Source organism: Trachypithecus francoisi, unplaced genomic scaffold (genome assembly GCF_009764315.1).
Source record: "Trachypithecus francoisi isolate TF-2019V2 unplaced genomic scaffold, Tfra_2.0 Lachesis_group4, whole genome shotgun sequence".
NCBI lineage: Eukaryota > Metazoa > Chordata > Mammalia > Primates > Cercopithecidae > Trachypithecus > Trachypithecus francoisi.
In genome coordinates, this window is record NW_022681469.1 from 8,879,331 (window position 1) to 8,900,199 (window position 20,869).

Genomic DNA, 20,869 nt, shown 5'->3' on the forward strand with positions numbered 1-20,869 from the left:
CAAAATCCCCCAGCATTTGCTTACCTGTAAAGGATTTTATTTCTCCTTTGCTTATGAAGCTTAGTCTGACTGGATATGAAATTCTGGGTTGAAAATTCTTTTCTTTCAGAATGTTGAGTATTGGCCCCCACTTTCTTCTGGTTTGTAGGGTTTCTGCAGAGAGATCCACTGTTACTTTGATAGGTAGCCTGACCTTTCTTTCTGGCTGCCCTTAACATTTTTTCCTTCTTTTCAACCGTGAAGAATCTGATGATTATGTGTCTTGGGGTTGCTCTTCTCAAGGAGTATCTTAGTGATGATCTTTGTATTTCCTGAATTTGAATGTTGCCCTGTCTTTCTAGGTTGGGGAAGCTCTCCTGGATGATATCCTGAAGTGTGCTTTCCCACTTGATTCCATTCTCCTTGTCACTTTCAGGGACCCCAATCAATTATAGGTTTGATCTTTTCACATAGTCCCACACTCCTTGGAGGCTTTGTTCATTCCTTTTCATTATTTTTTCTCTAATCTTGTCTTCATGCCTTATTTCAGTAAGTTGATCTTCAATCTGATATCCCTTTTTCTGCTTGATTAATTCAGCTATTTTGGTTATCACTTTGGCTAAATAAATGGCTATTATATCACAGTGACCTATGATATTAAAATAACTCTATCCTCATAAGGATTCCAGATCAGACATTTTGAATGCAAGTCACCACATGATTCAGCATTACCATGCTGTGACTGGAATAGTTTACTATATTTTAAAGTGGAATATTTATTGATTTGAGGGGCTTGATGGAGGATGGAGAATGAAGATGGGGAAGAAAGAGTAGGATCCTATTTTTAGTAAGTGGGTTTTAAAAACACTCTTATTTTAGGTTAAGGCATACATGTGCAGGTTTGTTATATAAGTAAATTCGTGTTACGAGGGTTTGTTGTACAGATTATTTCATCACCCAGGTATTAGGCTTAGTACCCATTGGTTATCTTTTGTGCTCCTTTCCCTCCTCCCATCCTCTACCCTAAGGTAGGCCCCAATGTCTACAGTTTCCCTCTGTTCATGTGTTCTCATCATATAACTCCCACTTACGAGTGAGAACATGCAGTATTTGGCTTACTGTTCCTGCATTTGTTTGCTAAGGATAGTGGCCTCCAATTCCATCAACGTTATTGCAAAGGACATGATCTCATTCTTTTTTATGGCTGCATAGTATTCCATGATGTATATGTAACACATTTCATTCAATCTTATTTCTTTCTCTTGCCTGATCTCTGGCTAGGACTTCCAGTACTATATCGAATAAGATTGGTGAAAGACGACTTCTTTGTCTTGTGTAAGATTGGTGAAAGACGGCTTCTTTGTCTTGTATACCACAGAAATAGCCAAACTTTCTTGTCAATTGAGCCTTTAACCATGGCTATTCTAAGACTTTTGTCATTCACATGCAATTATTGTTTTACTTTGATTCTTCCCACAAAGTGGTTTATAATTGTTTTAGTCCAAAATTTGCTTCCTTAAGAATATTCATGGAAAGGACTCTGACAAGTACTCTTGAATACAAGTTTCAGATAACTTTGGAAATCATATCATTGGACTAGGTAAAAACTTTCAGGACTCCAATTAAAAGCTAATGCATTTATGAGGATTGCTAACCCAACATCAGGCAGAACAAGAATTACATGAAACTGAACAAATAGTGGACTGAAATAATTTTATGACTTCCTTGGTTGTAACATTGCTAATTCTTTTTGTGTTCTGTTTTCCAGAGTCAAGAAAACTTTTTTCTTTTGAGATATTTATAGCTTACAACAAATTGAGTAAAGTATAGTATTATAAGGAAAAATGTGAAGGATTTGTCTTTCTCTCTACCTGATTTCTTCAGAATTTAGAAACTATTTGTGAACATTCTTAATTTATGGTAATATAATTATTTATATAAGTTTAATAATAATCTGTTTTCTTTTATGACAGGAATCAATTGGAGACTGCTTATTTTACTAAGGCTGCGAGAGACATGGCATATTTTCAAATATGCCCAGACTGCTTTGAGGAATTAAGGTTGACTTTATAGACCCAAAAAGAAGCCCTTTGGAAAGACTGGCCTGGCACTTTGTGGGCTCTACCCAGTCCAAACTTCCCAGCAGCTTTGTTCACATTGTGAGGGGAAAACCGCCCTCTCAAGCCTCAGTAATGGTGGACCCATAATTTTCTTCATGATGTTTTTATTTTGCTTCCTAATTTAATAAGATTTATTTTTCATTCTGTCAGAGACATTTTCTTTTGATTGTACTATTCAAATTAACAATGTTATTCATCTCTCATTGTTTTACTTTTTCTAAGAAAACCAAAACAATGGTATCCTGAAAACTAAAAATAACTCGACAAAGCCTGCAAATCTCCTTCCTTTAAAATCCCATTGGGCCAAAGCACTGTTCTGTTAACAATATACCCTTCCTCTAGGCCCAGCGACTACCAGGGAAGAGGTGGATGCATGAGATGGTAAGGGCCAGTTTTAAGGGGTTCAGATCCCCAAAGTCAAAGGCAGGTACCTATACACAGATGCCTATACATGGGGCAAATTGATGAGCTTTGCCTCCTGAGCCCTTATATGCCCCCTTTCCATCCTTCTCAATCATGAAAAAAAAATTCTGCTTTAACATAAGAGCCCAAACCCAAAGCCTTGGCCACATTCTGGGACCCATGTATATTTGCAATTAAATGTAAAACAGTTTTATTCCTCAAACCTAGACCAATTCCCCTTGTCAGCAATAAGTAGCTAGAATGGCCATTGCCCCATTTCCCTCAAGACTGAGGAATGCACAACAGAAAGGGAGTTGATATAGTTTGAATATGGGTTGCTGCCAAATTTCATGTTGAATTGTAATCTCCAATGCTGGAGGTGGGGTCTTGGGGGAGGTGTTTGGTTCATAAGGGCAAACCCTCATGTCATAGTGAGTTCGTTTGAGATCTGGTTGTCTAAATGTGTGGAACCTTCCCCACCCATTCTCTCTCTTGTTCCTGCTCTACCATGTGATGTGTCTGTTCCTGCTTCTATACATAGAGACTTTTGCTTGAATTCTCTATGTTTTTAAATTCAAGAATGAAGAAGAGCTCTTTGTGTAAAATAATGAAATAAAACAGGGGATTTCAAGTAGCATCTTTACCAAAGATATGGGCAGAATCTTCCACTGGCTTGGACCTAAAGGGTCTAACAGTGGCATTGTAAATGTCAACATTCCGATGAGTGGAGCTGAGATTGCAGATGCATTTAGAGGAGAAAAGCACACTTGCAGTGGCAGGGAGTCTGGTGATGATGCCTGGAAATAGTACATAGAAGGTTTACTTGTACCATCAACTATGGTAAGGACCTTCCTCTGGCAAAAGGAATCAAGTTTTGGTAAAGGGTTTTCAGATGAACATTACTTAGTTTTACGTGTTACTGCAGCTGTTTCTGAAGAAGACAAAAAAAATTAAAATTTTCCCTGAATACATGCATCATTATGATTATGACAGTGACTAATGTTGTTACCAGGGAGTCCTCCCTCCCAGAGCTCCCAAGATGGTGGCAGACTGCTTCCAAAATGGTGGCAGGCCACTTCCAAGATGGCAGCTAGCCTCGTGTTCCCTGACCTGGGGTTCTTAGCCTCACGGATTCCCAGGAATGGAATCTTGGGCCATGTGGTGAGTGTTATAGCTCTATCAGAAGCTGTAGGTCACAGACGAGAATGGTGGAACCCAGTGACTAGTGTTCAGCTTGATTAGGATGAACCCCGGCACTTAGCCATGCAGGAACAATGGCAAGCCTTTAGCCCAATCAGGAGTGGCAATGGGCATCTTGCTGGATCAGGTACACAGTGGACACCCTGCTGGATCCAGAGGGGTGGAAGTCAGTGGAGGGTCTGTGATGGCAGCAAACAGCAGTGGTGGATGGTGAGTGAAAGCTCAGCTCCAGCTGTAACAAACACGGACCAGAAGAATGCAGTTGCAAGATTTAATAGAGTGAAACAGAGTGAAAACAGACATCCCATACAAAGGGAGGGGACCCAAAGGGGTTGCTGCTGCCGGCTCAAATGCCTGGGTTTATATCCCGATCCTTGTCCCTCTGGCTGTGCTCAGGTGATAGATGATTGGCTATTTCTTTAACTCCTGTTTTTGCCTAATTAGCATTTTAGTGAGCTCTCTGATTGGTCAGGTGTGAGCTAAGTTGCAAAACCCCATGTTTAAAGGTGGAAGTGATCACCTTCCCAGCTAGGCTTAGGAATTCTTAGTCGGCCTAGGAAATTCAGCTAGTCCTGTCTCTCAATGTCCTATGACCCCAAAGCCCTGATTAAATCAAGAGACTCATTTTTTTAAAAAATCAAAACAAAATTGTCACATTAAAAAATGGTATTGATGAATAGAGCACTGCTATAAAAATACCTGAAAATGTGGAAGCAGCTTTGGAACTGGGTAACAGGCAGAGGTTGGAAGAGTTTGTGGACGCCTCCATGTGGTGTTAAGCCTGCAGGCATACAGAATGCAAGGGTGAAGGAAGCTTGGCAGCCTCCACCAAGATTTCAGAGGATGTGTAAGAAAGCCTGGGTGCCCAGAAAGAAGCCTGTTGCAGGGGCAGAGCCCTCACAGAGAACCTCAAATACCAGGGTTTTGAGGGCAAATATAGAGTTAGAAGCCCCACATAGAATCCCTACTGAGGCAATGCCTAGTGGAGTTAAAGCTCCCTGAGGCCTCCCTAGAAGCCGAGCTGATGCCAGCACTATGCTTGTACAGCCTGCAGAACCATGAGCTGATTAAACCTATTTTCTTTACAAATTACCCAGTCTCAGGTATTTCTTTATCACAATGTAAGAACTGCTTAATATAGAAAATTGGTACTGAGGAATGGGGCATTGTTATAAAGATACTTGAAAATGTGGAAGCAGCTTTGGAACTGGGTAGCAGTGGTTAGAAAACTTTGTAGAGATCAGAAGAAGATGGGAAGATGAGGGAAAGTTTGAAATTTATTAGGGACTGGTTAAATTATTTTAATCAAAATGCTGATAGTGATATTGTAGCAGGACGAGAGGCAGACAAAACTCCTCAGACACCGAGTTAAAGAAGGAAGGAGTTTATTCGGCAAGGGGCATCGGCAAGACTTCTTTCTCAAGAGCCGAGCTCCCGGAGTGAGCAATTCCTGTCCCTTTTAAGGGCTCACATCTCTAAGGGGGTGCATGTGAGAGGGTCGTGATTGATTGAGCAAGCAGGGGGTAAGTGACTGGAGGCTGCATGCACCGGTAATTAGATTGGAACAAAACAAGATAGGGATTTTCACAGTGCGTTTCTAAACAATGTCTGTAGTCTATAGATAACAGAACCAATTAGGTCAGGGATCAATCTTTAACTACCAGACCCAGGGTGCAGCACCAGGCTGTCTGCCTGTGGATTTCACTTCCGCCTTTTAGTTTTTACTTCTTCTTTCTTTGGAGGCAGAAATTGGGCATAAGATGATATGAAGGGTGGTCTCCTCCCTTAAGAAGGACAGTTAAGTCCAGGTTGCCAAGATATCAGATGGCAATGAGAAACTTACTGGGAACTGGAGCAAAGGTCACTCTTGGTATGCCTTAGCAAAGAACTTGGCTGCATTGCATTTATGCCATAAGAGTTGGTGAAGTTTCAACTAAAGAGTGATTTAGGATATCTGGCAGAAGAAATTCCTAAGCAACAAAGCATTCATGATGTTACCTGGCTGCTTCTAACAGCTTACAATCAGATGCAGGAGCAAATAAATGACTTAAAGTTGGAATATTTAAATAGTAAATAGAGCATAAAAGTTTGTAAAAATTTGCAGCCTGGCCAAGTGACAGAGAAATAAAGCTTTTTTTGGGAAAGGAATTCAAGCAGACTTTGGAGCAACCATTTGCTAGATATATTTGCATAACTAAAAAGGAACCAGGTGCTAATAGCCAACATAATGGGAAAAGGGCCTTAAAGACATTTCAGAGATTTTTGAGGCAGCCCTTCCCATCACAAGCCTAGAGGCCCAGGAGAGAACAATTCCGTGGGCCTGTTCTGGGGACCTACTGCCATGCACAGCCTTGGGACACTGTTCCCCATCTCCTGGGTACTCCAACTCCAGCTGTGGCTCAAAGGAGCCGAGGTACAGCTCAGGCTACTACTTCAGACGGTGTGAGCCATAAGCCTTGTGGCTTCCACGTGGTGTTAAGCCTACAGGCACACAGAATGAAAGATTGAAGGAGGCTTGGCATCTTCTACCAAGATTTTAGAAGATGTGTGAGAAAGACTGAGTGGCTGCTGCAGGGGCAGAGCCCTCATGGAGAAACTCTAACAGGGCAGTGTGGGTTAGAGGTCCCACACATATTCCTTACTGGGGCACTGTCTAGTGGAGCTGTGAGAAGGAGATCACTGTTCTCCATGCCCAAGAATGGTAGATCCACCAACAACGTGCAACCTCAGTGTGGAAAAGACATGGGTGGAGCTGGTCAAGGCTTTGGGAGCCCACCCCTTGCATCAGTGTGCCCTAGATATGGGACATGGAGTCAAAGGAGATTATTTTGGCACTTTAAAATTTAATTACTTCAGAGCCGAGCATGGTGGTTCATGCCTGTAATCCCAGCATTTGGGAGGCTGAGGCAGGAGGATTGCTTGAGGCCAGGAGTTTGAAACCAACCTGGGCAACAAAGTGAGACCCCATTTGAAAAAAACAAACATATTTAATGACTTTCTATACGAGTCAGGGTTCCAAACTTGTATGAGACCTGTAGTCTATTTCTTGTGGCTGATTGCTTTGTTTTGCGGTGGTTTACCCAACACCTATAACCCATTGTATCTTGGAAGTAAATAACTTGCTTTGATTTTACAAGCTCATAGGTGGAAGGAACTCATTACCAGATGAGACTTTGGACTTTGGACTTGGAACTTTTCCTTGAGTTGATGCTGAAATGACTTAAGATTTGTGTGTGGGGCAGGGGGCTATTGGAAAGGCATGATTTTATTTTACAATGTGAGAAGGATGTGAAATTTGGAGGGCCAGGGGTGGTATGATATAGTTTAAATATATGTCGCTCCCAAATCTCATGTTGAATTGTAATCCCCAATGTTGGAAGTGGGGTCTGATGAGAAGTGTTTGGGTCATGGGAGTGAATCCCTCATGGCTTGGTGCTGTCCTTACAATAGTGAGTGAGCTTTCTTGAGATACGGTTGTTTAAGTGTGTTGTACCTCCCCCACCTTCCCCACTCTCTCTCTCTTGCTCCTGCTCTGGCCATGCGATGTGTCCACTCCCACTTCACCTTCTGCCATGAATAAAAGCTCCCTTTTATTCGTCTCTCTAGAAACTGAGCTGATGCCAGAGCTATGCTTCATCAACCTTCAAAACTGTGCCAGCTAAACCTCTTTTCTTTATAAATTAGCCAGTCTCAGGTATTTCTTGATAGCAATGCAAGAATGACATAATACAGAGGGCTTATAACCATGGGACCAGCTCAAACCAATTAACCACTGCATAAGCTGTTACAGATGTTGCAGAGGCAAAATTGCAAGTCATTTACCACAGCCATGAACAATGTTAACCTCCTGATTTTTAACACTACCCATCTGGCAAACCAGCTGCAGTGGCATCGCCTAGGCCTAGTTAGAAAAGTCATTGAAGCTTGGTCCACCCCCAAATTGAAGAGACACATTTGAGCATTTCCTCCTGTCTTCTTGCCAGTAAACTCAAAATGAAGCTTTTATTCTCAAAAGTCAGTGTCATAGTGTTCGCTTCTATGTACATTGATTGGCAAGCCCATTGCTCAATAATACGTTTATATATTCTCATGATATTGGTTAGCATCCTTTAATTTCAACCTAAAATACTCCCTTTTGCATGCATGGTAAGGCAGATGGTGATGAATTCCTTCAGCTATTATTTGTCTGGGAAAATCTTTTGTCTCTCCTCCATTGGTAAAGAACAGTTTTGTTGGGTATAAGATTCTTGGTTGGCAATTTTTTCCTTTTAGCACTTTGAATATATCATTTCACTCTCTCAGTCTGCAAAGTTTCTGGCAAGATCTGCTAACAGTCTTATGAAGATTCCTTGGCCAGGTGCAGTGGCTCATGCCTGTAATCCCAGCACTTTGGGAGACCAAGGCAGGTAGATCACCTGAAGTCAGGAGTTTGAGAACAGCCTAGACAACATGGTGAAACCCTATCTCTATTAAAAATTAAAAAATTAACCAGGCATGGTGGTGAGCACCTATAATCCCAGCTACTTGGCAGGCTGAGGCAGGAAAATCACTTGAACCTAGGAGGTGGAGTTTGCGGTGAGCCAAGATTGTACCACTGCACTCCAGCCTGGATGACAGAGCAACACTGTCTCAAAGAAAAAAGAAGGGATTTCTTTCTGTTAAGCTGTATTTCTCTTACTGATTTGAAAATTATATTTGATTTTTTACTTTTGAGAACTGAGTATAATGCATCTCAGTGAAGATCTCTTTACATTTAATCTACCTAGTTTATAGGGGCTAACTTGGCACCAGGGTCCACTGGGGCCTGGGCTTGTGGGCAAAAGCCTGAAAGCAGGGGCCAGGGTTATAACTTAGATCCTGGGTCTATGATGTCTAGAGTCCTTTAGGCTTTATAGACCTAGATGTTCATTTCCCTCTCCAGATTGGGGAATTTTCTGTTATTGTTTCTTTAAATAAATGTTCTGCTCTTTTACCTTTCTCTGCTTCTGAAATTTCCGTAATGTGTGTTGGTTCACTTGATGACGTCCCATAAGTCTGCAGGTTTTCTTCACACTTTTTCATTCTTCTTTTTGTTCCTCATACTGGGTAATTTCAAATGACCTGTCTTTGAACTCACTAGTTCTTATCATTTGAATCTGCTGTTGAAGCTCTCTGAAATTTTCAGTTCAGTTATTGTGTTCTTCAGCTTCTGAATTTCATTCTTTTTAATGGTTTCTATTTCTCTGTTGAACAACTCTTTGTTTATGTATTCTGATTATCATTTAGTTTGTGTTTTCTTGTAGCCCACTGAACTTCTTTCAGATAATTGTTTTGAACTCTTAGGCAGTTCATAGATCTGCATTACTGTAAGGTCTGTTAATGGTGTTTTATTTTGTTCCTTTGGTGTCATGTTTTTCTGATTATCTGTAATCCTTGGGGCCTTAAATTGGTGTTTGCATATTTAAAGAAGTAGGCAGCTTTTTCAGTCTTTACAGACTGGATTCAGCAGGGAAAGCTCTTCACCAGTCAGCTTGAAGATTCTAAGTAAGCTAGCTAATGGGGTTTATCAATGGGTTTGTGATATGGTTTAAATGTTTGTCCCCTCCAAATCTCATGTTGACATGTGATTTCCAATGTTGGAAGTGGGGCCTGGTTGGAGGTCATTGGATCATGGGGGCAGATCCCTCATGAAGGGTTTAGCACCATCCCCTTGGTAATAAGTGAGTTCTTGCTCTGAGTTCATGTGAGATAACTGGTTGTTTAAAAGTGTGTGGCACCTACCCCCCTTCTCTGGTGCCTGTTCTTATCATGTGACTTGCCTATTCCCACTTCACCTTCCTCCATAATTGTAAAGTTCTTGAGACCCTCACCAGAAGCAGATGCTGGAGCCATGTTGATGCAGCCTACAGGTTGATGAGTCAATTATAACTCTTTACTTTACAAATTACTGAGCCACGGGTATTTCTTTACAGCAGTGCAAGAATGGCCTAACACAGCTTGGTATTGGAGTCCTTGAGCATGCTACCCTGGTCCCTCAGCAAGTAGGTGGGCAGGCTTGGTGCTTGGATCTACAATGACCAGCTTGGAGCCTGGGTCCGCCAGGGTGGCACTGGAGCTTAGGTCCATGCAGGCAGGCCTGTCATTAAAAGGGCCTCACATCTGGGACCATGGGGATGAGCCTGGTTCTGAGTCTGTGGGCCTAGAGTCTACAGGGATGCAATGGGAGCCAGCTTGGCCCTGGAGCAGGCCTTAAGGCTGATCTTCAGATCCAACACGAATCCTCATCCCATGAGTGCTAGTCTAGAGAATGAGACTGCAGAGGCTTACCTGGAACCTGAGGCTGTGGGACAAGCCTGAAGCCTGGGGCTTTGTGGGGATGGCCTGGTGCTGGAGCAGACCTGGAGCCTGAGGCTATGAGGGCAGACCTATTGCTGGAGTTGGCCTAGGACCTGTGTCTGCAAGGTGGCCCTAGAGCCTGGGGCTACAAAAGGCCACCCGACAATGGGAAAGACCTGGAGTCTGGAGCCATAGAAACACCTTTAGTTATACTAACTAAGAAAAAAGACTGAACTGTATAATATTATAAATAAAAGCAGAAACATTACAACTGACACTGCAGGTATACACAGGACCATAAGAAATTGTTATAATGATAATAGACCAATAAATTTGATAGCCTAGATAAAATTAGTAAATTCATAGGCATATACAACCTATCAAGATTGAATCACCAAGAAATAGAAAATCTTAATACATCAATGACAAGTAAGGAGATTAAATCCCTATCTAACAAAGAAAAGCTCAAGACATGAAGGCTCCACTGGTGAATTTTAACAAACACTTATAGCAAAATGAATGTAATGCCAATTCCACTCAAACTTTGCTGAAAAATTGAAGGAAAAGGAATACTTTCAAACTCATTTTATGAGGCCACAATTACCCTAATACCAAAACCAGAGGACACTACAAGCAAAGAAAATTAGAGGCCAGTATCTCTGATGAACATAGATGTAAAACTCTTCAATAAAATACAAGCATACTGAATTCAACAGCACATTAAAAAGATTATACACTTCAAGCAAGTGGGATTTATCCCTAGAATGCAAAAATGGCTCAACATATGCAAATAAATAAGTGTGACACACTATGTTAACAAAATAATGGATAAAAATCATATGATCATGTCAATAGATGCAAAGAAAGCACTAGACAAAATTCAGAATCCTTTCATGACAAAAATGCCCAACTAATTAAGTATAGAAAGAATGTACCTTTATGGTGGCCAAGATGGCCAACTAGAAGCAATTAGTATGCATGGCTCTGATGGAGAGGAACAAAAAGAACAAGTAAATACAGCATCTCAAAGTGAAACATCAGGTACTTGCATTGCATCTAATCAAGGAAATAATTTGACCCTGGAGAATGAAGAAAAGCAAGACAGCATGACGGCCCACACAGGAGCAACACAGAGCCAGGGGAATCTCCCCCACCCAGGGAAGCAGTGAGGGCATGTGCGACCTCAGGAACCCACACTTCTCCCATAAATTTTTGCAACCCATGGGCCAGGAGATCTTCTTGTGAACCCACTCCACTGGGGTCTTTTGTGGACAAACAGAGCTGTGGAGTCTCAGCATAGTAGCTGCTCAGGCATGCATGGAGTCCTGAGAATCTTAGCTACTCAGGCTTTCTGGCAAAAGTAGCTGCAACTCCAGCAAAGTGGGAGGTTAGATCCCTGCACATACCCCTAGGAAAGAGGCTGAATCCAGGGGACTGAGCAGTGACAGACTGCAGGCCCCACTTCCATGGCACCTCACAGGAGAAGACCCATTAGCTTGGAGTTCCAGCCAGCCACTGGTGTCAGCATTGCCCTTCCCAGTGATGGAGCTCCCAGGAGAAGGGGCAGGCCACCATCTTTCATCTTTGTTGTTTGAGCTGCTTAGCCCCCAACCAAGCCTTCAGAATTTGGAGAGTCTTGGCTGACCACAGGCAGAAGGGACCCACCAAGAACAGCATAGCTGCTCTAACAAAATGTGACCAAACTGCTTCTTTAAGTGGGTGCCCAATCCCATTCCTCTTCCCTGAGTAGGACTTCCCAACCAGGGCCTCCAGCCAGCCCCATTAGTGTTCTCCAGCCAACAGAGATTTTAATACACTGGGATGAAGCTCTCAGCATGAAGGGTGGGCCACCATCCTTGCTGTTTGGGCAACTTAGCTATTCCAGCATTCAGGCTTTGGGGTGTCCGAGGCAATGGGGAGCTGAAGTGGATCCCAAGCACAGCTTAGCTGCTCTATGAAATCATGGCCAGACTGCTTTTTAAAGTGGGCCCCCAGTCACATTTCTCCTCACTGGGTGGGGCCTTTCTATCGGGGTCTCAGGCCACCTCCTACAGGTGTGTTCAGGCTAGCAACAGGCCTGTACCTCCCTGGAATGAAGCTCCCAGAGGGGAGGGGCGGGTTGCCATATTTGCTATTTAACAGCCTTCACTGGTGGTACCTCCAGGCACTGGAAAATCCGAGGTGACTAGGGACTGGAATGGGCCCCTAGCATACGCAGAAGCCCTATGGAAAAGTGGCCAGACAGTTATGTGGGTGCCCATTCCCATATCTCCTTACCAGACAGGTCCTCCAGGCTTGGCCTCCAGACATGCACCACCAGAGCTATCAAGCCAATAGCAACTCAGCAACTCCCTGGACAGAGCCTTCCAGGGCAACTGAAAACCTCTCTGCCACTGCCTCTGCAGTGGAACTACCTTTGCCACCCTTGGACTAACATAGGAGCAAAGACCCTAACTGCCTTATACACACCTCCAACAAGCTACATTTGACCCAAGAAGAGGAAGCCAGTCAATTTTCCACGAGTCTCCCACACCCCCCATTGCTCATCACCAGACAGGGAATTCCCGGCTTGGGCCCTCCAGCACAGACCCTCCATCTTGGGCTAATTGCACTGAGCAGCTGCTGACCTGCATCTTTCTGGGGTGGGGCCCCTGGGAGACAAACAAAAGACCCTTGTCCACAACCACGACTAAGGTCCTTCCTTTGCTGCCTCCAATTTGTGGAAGGAACATAAACACTGAGATCACCCCAGAGCTGCAGTGGGCAGCCCAGGAGCACCAAGCCACGATCTACAGCCAGCACTCAAAAGGAGAGAGAAACCAATACTTTCAGAGCATTGAGAGGGAACATGGCCACAACTGTGAGGAAACACAGGGGAGCCACACAACCAAGCAAGAGTCTACAAACTGACCAACAAACACAAGTGCCACCTGCTGGATCACACCCCAAACCTTCAACACCAAAAATACCTCACTAACACACCCTCCTCTGAAACCAGAGACAAGAAGTCAGCTTCAAACAAAGACCCTGCACAAAGACTTGGCCCTGCGAAAACATCCAGAAAAAGAAGTCTATTGATGTATTCAATCTACACTGCAGTTAAAGGAACACCAACATGCAGAGATGAGAAAGAACCAACTCAAGAACTCCAGTAACTCAAGTGGCCAGATTGTCATATGTCCTCCAAATGGCACACCAGTTATCCAACAAGAGTTGTTAACCAGGCTGAAATGGCTGGAATGACAGAAATAGAGTACAAAATATGGATAGAAACAAAAATCTTCGAGATTCAGAAGGATGGCAAAACCCAATGCAAGGAAAATAAGAATCACAATAAAGCAATACAGTAGCTGAAGGGCAAAATAACCAGTACAAAAAGGAACCTAATGCATCTGACAGAGCTGAATAACATAATACAATAATATCACAAGTATTAACCGCAGAATAAATCAAGCTGAGGAAAGAATCTCAGAACTTGAAGACTGGAAATTTTTTTACACTGTTGGTGGGACTGTAAACTAGTTCAACCATTGCAGAAAACAGTGTGGTGATTCCTCAAGGATCTAGAACTAGAAATACTATTTGACCCAGCCATCCCGTTACTGGGGATACACCCAAAGGATTATAAGTCATGCTGCTCTAAAGACACATGCACACATATGTTTATTGTGGCACTATTCACAATAGCAAAGACTTGGAATCAACCCAAATGTCCATCACTGACAGACTGGATGAAGAAAATGTGGCACATATACACCATGAAATACTATGCAGCCATAAAAAAGGATGAGTTCGTGTCCTTTGTAGGGACATGGATGCAGCTGGAAACCATCATTCTCAGCAAACTATTGCAAGAACAGAAAACCAAATACCACATGTTCTCTCTCATAGGTAGGAATTGAACAATGAGATCACTTGGACACAGGAAAGGGAGCATCACACACCGGGTCCTATTGTGGGGAGGGGGTGGGGGCAGGGATAGCATTAGGAGATATACCTAATCTAAATGACGAGTTAATGGGTGCAGCACACCAACATGGCACATGTATATATATGTAACAAACCTGCACGTTGTGCACATGTACCCTAGAACTTAAAGTATAATAAAAAAATTTTTTTAAAAATCCTATTGTTGGCGAAAAAAAAAGCTATTCCACCATGGTCAATTAGGCTTTATTCCTGGGTTGCAAGGTTGGTTCCATATACACACAAATCAATAAATGTGATTCATCACATGAACAGAACTAAAGACAAAAACCACATGATTAATAGACACAGAAAGTGCTTTTGACAAAATGCAACATTCTTTCATGTTAAAAATTCTCGATCAGCTAGGTATTGAAGGAACACACATTAAAATAGTAAGAGTCATCTATGACAAACCCACAGCTAATATTGCTGAATTGGCAAAAGTTGGAAGCAAATCCTCTGGAAAACAAGCACAAGACAAGGACACCCTCTCTTGCCACTTCTATTAAACATAGGATGAAGTACTGGCCAGAGCAATAAGACAAGAGAAAGAAATAAAGAACACCTAAATAGGAAGAGAGGAAGTCAAACTATGTCTGTTTGCAGACAACATGATTCTATATCTAGAAAACCTTATAGTCATGGGCCAAAATCTCTTTGAGCTGATAAACAACTTCAGCAAAGCTACAGGATACAAAAATCAATGTACAAAAATCACTAGCATTCCTATACACCAACAAGATCCAAACCGAGAGTCAAGTCAGAAAGGTAATCCCATTCACAATTGCCATAAAAAGAATAAAATACCTAGGAATACAGCTAACCAGGGAGGTAAAAGATCTCTGCACTGAGAATTACAAAACACTTCTCAAAGAAATCAGAAAAGACACAAACAAATGGAAAAACATTCCATGCTCATGAAGATGAAGAATTAATATTATTTAAATGGCCATACTGCCCAAAGCAATATACAGATTAAATTCTATTGCTATCAGACTACCAACAACATTCTCCATAGAACTAGAAAAAAGGCTATTTTAAAATTGATATAGAGCCAAAAAAGAGCCCAAATAGCAAAAGCAATCCTAAGCAAAAAGAACAAAGCTGGAGGCATCACATTACTCACTTCAAACTATACTACAGAGATACAATATCCAAAACAGCATAGTACTGGTAAAAAAAAAAAAAAAAAAAAGTACATAGATAAATGGAACAGATTAGAGAGACCAGAAATAAGGTCACACATCTACAACCATCTGATCTTCAACAAAGCTGACAAAAACAAGAAATGAAGAAAAGACTCCCTATTTAATAAGTGGTGCTGGGATAACTGGCTAGCCATGTGTGGAAGATTGAAACCATTGAAACTGGACCCCTTCCTTATACAATATATAAAAATCAACTCAAGATGGATTAAAGACTTAAATGGAAAACCCAGAAGTATGAACACCCTGGAAGACAACTAGGAAATACCATTCTCGACATAGGAATGGGCAAACATTTCATGACCAAGACACCAAAAGCAATCACAACAAAAGCAAAAATTGACAAACAGTTATCTAAATAAGAGTTTCTGCACAGCAAAAGAAATATCGACAGAGTCACAGACAATCTACAGAATCAGACACATTTTTGCAAACTATGCATCTGACAAAGGTTTAATATGCAGCATGTATAAAGAACTTAAACAAATGTACAAGAAATAAAAAACTACCCCATTAAAAAGTGGGCAAAGGACATGAACAGACACTTTTCAAAAGAAGGCGTATATGCAGCCAACAAGCATATGAAAAAAAGCTCAACATCACTGATCATTAGAGAAATGCAAATCAAAACCACAAAGAGATATTATCTCATACCGGTCAAGATGGCTATTATTAAAAAGCCAGAAAAATAGCATGCTGGTGAGGTTGCAGAGAAAAGGGAATGCTTATATGCTGTTGGTGGGAGTGTAAATTAGTTCAATCACTGTGGAAAGCAGTATGGCGATTTCTCAAAGAGCTAAAAGCAGAGCTACCATTCAACCCAGCAATCTCATTACTTGGTATATACCCAGAGGCATATAAATCATTCTACCATAAAGACACATGCACATGAATGTTCACTGCAGCTCTATTTACAGTAGCAAAGACATGGAATTGACCTAAATGCCCATCAATGACAGATTTGATAAAGAAGATATGGTACATATACACTATGGAATACTATGCAGCCACAAAAAGAATAAGGTTTTGCCTTTTCTGGGAACATGGATGGAGCTGGAGGCTGTTAATCCTTAGCAAACTAATGCAGGAACAGAAAACCAAAAGCCGCATGTTCTCATTTATAAGGGGAAGCTAAATGTAAAGAAGGAAAGAACAGACACTGGGATCCACTTTAGGGTGAATAGTGGGAGTAGGGAGAGGTGCAGAAAAGATCACTATTGGGTACTGGACTTAATACCTGGGTGATGAAGTAATCTAGTTTAATTTTCCTAGAAATGGTAGTTTACCTATGTAACAAACTTTCACATGTATCCCTGAACCTAAAATAAAAGTTGAAAAAAGAAAGAAAGAATGTACCTCAACACAATAAAGGCCTTATATGACAAGCCCACAGGTAACACCATACTCAATGTTGAAAAGCTGAAAGCATTTTCTGTACGATCAGAAACAAGACAAGAATGCTCACTCTTGCCACTTCTAACATGGTGGGAAGTTCTAGCCAGGGCAATTAGGCAAGAAATAGAGATAAAAGATATCCAAATTGGAAATAAAGACATAAAATAACCTCTGTTTACAGATGACATGATGTTATACATAGAAAACCAAAGACTCCACTTGAAAAAAAAAAAAAACAGAAATCAGTTGTGTTTCTACCTAGTAACAATTCACTATACAAAAAAGAAATTAAAGAAACAATCACATTTACAATAGCTACCCCCAAAATACTCAGGAATAAATTTAACCAAGGAGGCAAAAGACCTATCCACTGAAAACTATAAAACATTGATAAAAGAAATTGAAGATGACACAAATAAATACAAATATATATCTATATATATATATTGTGTGTGTGTGTGTTTAATGTTTATGGATTAAAGTAATATTGTTAAAATGTCTTTACTACCCAAAGCAATCTATACAGTCAATGAAATTCTGTCAAAATTCTAATGCCATTTTTCACAAGAGTTTAAAAAAATCTAAAATCTATATGGAACCACAAAAGACCCTAAGTAGCCAAAGCAATCTTCAACAAAAAGAACAAAGCTGGGGCCCTCACACTACTTAATTTCAAAATATAGTAATCAAAACAAAGCTGTGGCAATCAAAACATACTATTATAATTAAAACAAAGCTATAGTAATAAAACAACATGCTACTAGCATAAAAATGGACATAAAGACCAATGAACAGAATAATAAACCCAGAAATAAGGCTACACATTTATAGTCAGTTGAACATAGAATATACAAAGAGAAAAGGATAGTTTCTTCAATAACGGTGTTGGGAAAACTGGATATCCACATGCAGAAGAATGAAATTGGGCCCTTATCTTTAAAAAAAATCAACTCAAAATGGATTAAATAGTTACATGTTAGGCCTAAAACTGTAAACTACTAGAAGAAACACAGGGAAAATCTTGATCTGGGTGATGATTTTTTATGACACCAAAAGCATAGGCCACAAAAGCAAAAATAGACAAACATGGTTACCTCAAACAAAACATATCCTGCATAGCAAAAGATGCAATCAATAGTGAGAAGAGACAACCTATGGTGTAGGAGAAAATATTTGTAAATCATACATCTCACAAGGGGTTAATATCCAAAATACACAAGGAACTTAAACAACTCAAGAGCAATTAAACAAATAACCCGATTAAAAAATAGGCAAAGGACCTGAACAGACATTTCTCAAAATAAGACATACAGGTTTCTTTATGACAAGAATATGAAAGAATGCCCAACATCAGTAATTGTCAATGAAAGGCAAATCAAAACCACCATGAGATATTATCTCATACCTGTATATTATCAAAAAGACAAAAGATATCAAGTGTTGGCAAGAATGTGGAGAAAAAGTAACTCTTGTACACAGTTGGTGGGAATGTAAATTGGTACAGCCATTATGGAAAACAGGATGGAAGTTCCCCCCAAAAATTAAAAATAAGAACTATCATATAATCCATCAAGTTTCTGGGTATATATCTGTTATATTCTGATAGTTTATGTTCCCACAAAATTGATGTATTTAATGTGATGATAAATCTTCATGCTTAATGTGATGATAACAGGAGATGGGGCTCTTGGAATGTGACTAGGTCATGGGGGTAGTGACCTCATAAATGTGATTAGTGCCCTTATAAAAGAGGCTCAATAGGAAGTTTAAAAACAAAAATAAAAGAGATGCAAGAGAAAACCCTTGTCCCTTTCACCATGTGAGGTTAGAGTGAAAAGATAGATGTCTATGAGGAAGTGGGCCTTCACTAGACACTGAATCTGCCAGTGCTTTGGACTTCTCAACCTCCAGAACTGTAGGAAATAAATTGCTGTTGCTTATAAGTCATGCAACTTACAGTATTTTGTAATAGCGGTCCAAACTAAAAGATAAAATTGGTACCAAGAACTGAAGGTGCTGCTGTAATAAATACCTAAAATATGCAAGCAGTTTTGGAACTGGGTGATAAGTATAGGCTGGAAGTGAGAGATTTGTGCTAGAAAAAGCCTGCATTGCTATGAATGGACTATTAAGGATGATTCTGCTGAAGTTCAGAGAGCCTCAGTTTTCTTAGTGAATACCTAACTAGATATACCAATAACTTAGGTTATTGGTAGAAATATGGCTGGTAAAGACCGTTCTGATGAGGTCTCACCAGAGATAAACGAAGAATGTGTTGTTTGGACAATGGAAGAACAGAAATCCTTATCATAAAGTGGCAAATAACTTGGCTGTGTTGTGTTCTTGTTCCAGTATTTTGTGGAAGGTAGAATTTGTGAGTAATGAAATTGGGTATCTGGCTGAGGAAATTTATAAGCAAAGTGTTGAAGGTACAGTGTGGCTTCTCTTCACTGCCTATAGTAAAATGTGAGAAGAGAGAAATGAAAATGGATTTGTTAGTTAAAGGGAAGTAGAACCGAAACATTTAGAAAATTCTTAGTCTGTCCATATTGGAAAAAGATAAGAAAGCTTTATCAGAAGAGAAAATGATGTGGCCTATTGATCATTTGATAAAGAAAATTAGTATGGATCAGCCATCTCAATGGAAGTCATGTGCTATTGATTAAGGCAGTGAGCCATCTAAACCCAAGCGAGGACCTATTGTCCAGGACAATAGAAAAATGACCCCAAAGGCATTTCAGAAATCAGTAGGGCTGACTGCCGTCACAGAATGCTAGGGCCCGTGGGATCAGGACAATTTCAAAGGAGGGGTCACTGCTGCCTAGCGTTACCTCACATTGTGGACTCCGCTCCCCACACTCTGTTGCCATGCTGCTCGGCTCCCCTAGGTGCTGCTCTGGCAGGCTCTGGTGTGGTATGTGCTGAGCTCAGCAAAGCTGTGAGGACAGGCAAAGCTTTGGAAGCTGGACTACTACCAAAAAGGGTCCAAAAGGCAGGACCTCCATATCAGTGGGCCTTGAGAGCATCAAGCCAAAAAAGATTATTCTTGAGCCATAGGGTTTTGGACTTGCGTGGTAACTGTCACTCCTTTATTCATCTTTATTTTTCCCTTTCAGAATGAGAATGTCTATCTTATGCCTGTCCCACCATCATATGTTTGAGGCTCATAATTTACTTGACTTCACTGATTCACAACTGGAAAGCAATTTGCCTCAGAATGAATTATACCTTAAGTCTCACCCATATCTGATTTAGATGATATTTTAGATGAGACTTTGGAGTTACATGTGAAAATTGATCCTGAAACAAGATTGTTGAGGCTACTGGGATGAAAGTAATGTATTTTGCATGTGATAAGGGCATACATTTTGGGGAGCCAGGAACAGAATGTTATGGTCTAAATGATTACATCCCCTCAAAATTCATATGTTGAAATCCTCACTCCCAATGTGATGGTATAAGGAGGTAGGCCCTAGGGAAGCGATTAGGTCATGGGGTCAGAGCCTCCAGAAATGAAATTAATGCCCTCATAAAAGAGGCCGAAGAGAGACCCCTGAATATATATTCCACTGAGTATATATATTCCAGTGGATAAAGATATATTTCATTTCCTTTAGGTATTAGTCCATTCGGACTGCTATAAAAATACCATGAACTAGGTGGCTTATAAACAACTATATATATATAATATATATATGTATATTATATATATATTCCACTGAAATATATCTTTATCCATTGTGAATAATGCTGCAATGAGCATTATTATAGAAATATCTGCACTCCCAGGCTCACTGCAACATTATTCACAATAGCCAAGATATGGAAATAATCCAAGTGCGTCCATGGGCAGATGAATGGATAAAGAAAATGTGGTGCACTATTAACATTCCATTAACAATGGAACATTATTCAACCTTGAAAAAGAAGTAAATCGTGTCATTTGCAACAATATCAATTAACCCAGAGGACAGTATGCTAAGTAAAGTAAGCTAAGCACAGAAAGACAGGCACTGCTTGATCTCACTTCCATGTGGAAATTGATAAAGTAGAATGCACAGAAGCAAAGAATAGAATGTTGGTTGCCAGGGGCTGGGTGTTAGGGGAAATGGGGAAATATTCGTCAAAGGGTACAAAACTTTAATTATGCAGGATGAATAACCTCTGGAGATCTAACATACAGCATGAAAACTATACTTAATAATACTGTATTGCATTTTTGCAATCTGCTAAGAGAGTAGACCTTAAATGTTCTCACCATACCAAAGAAAATAGTAACTGAGA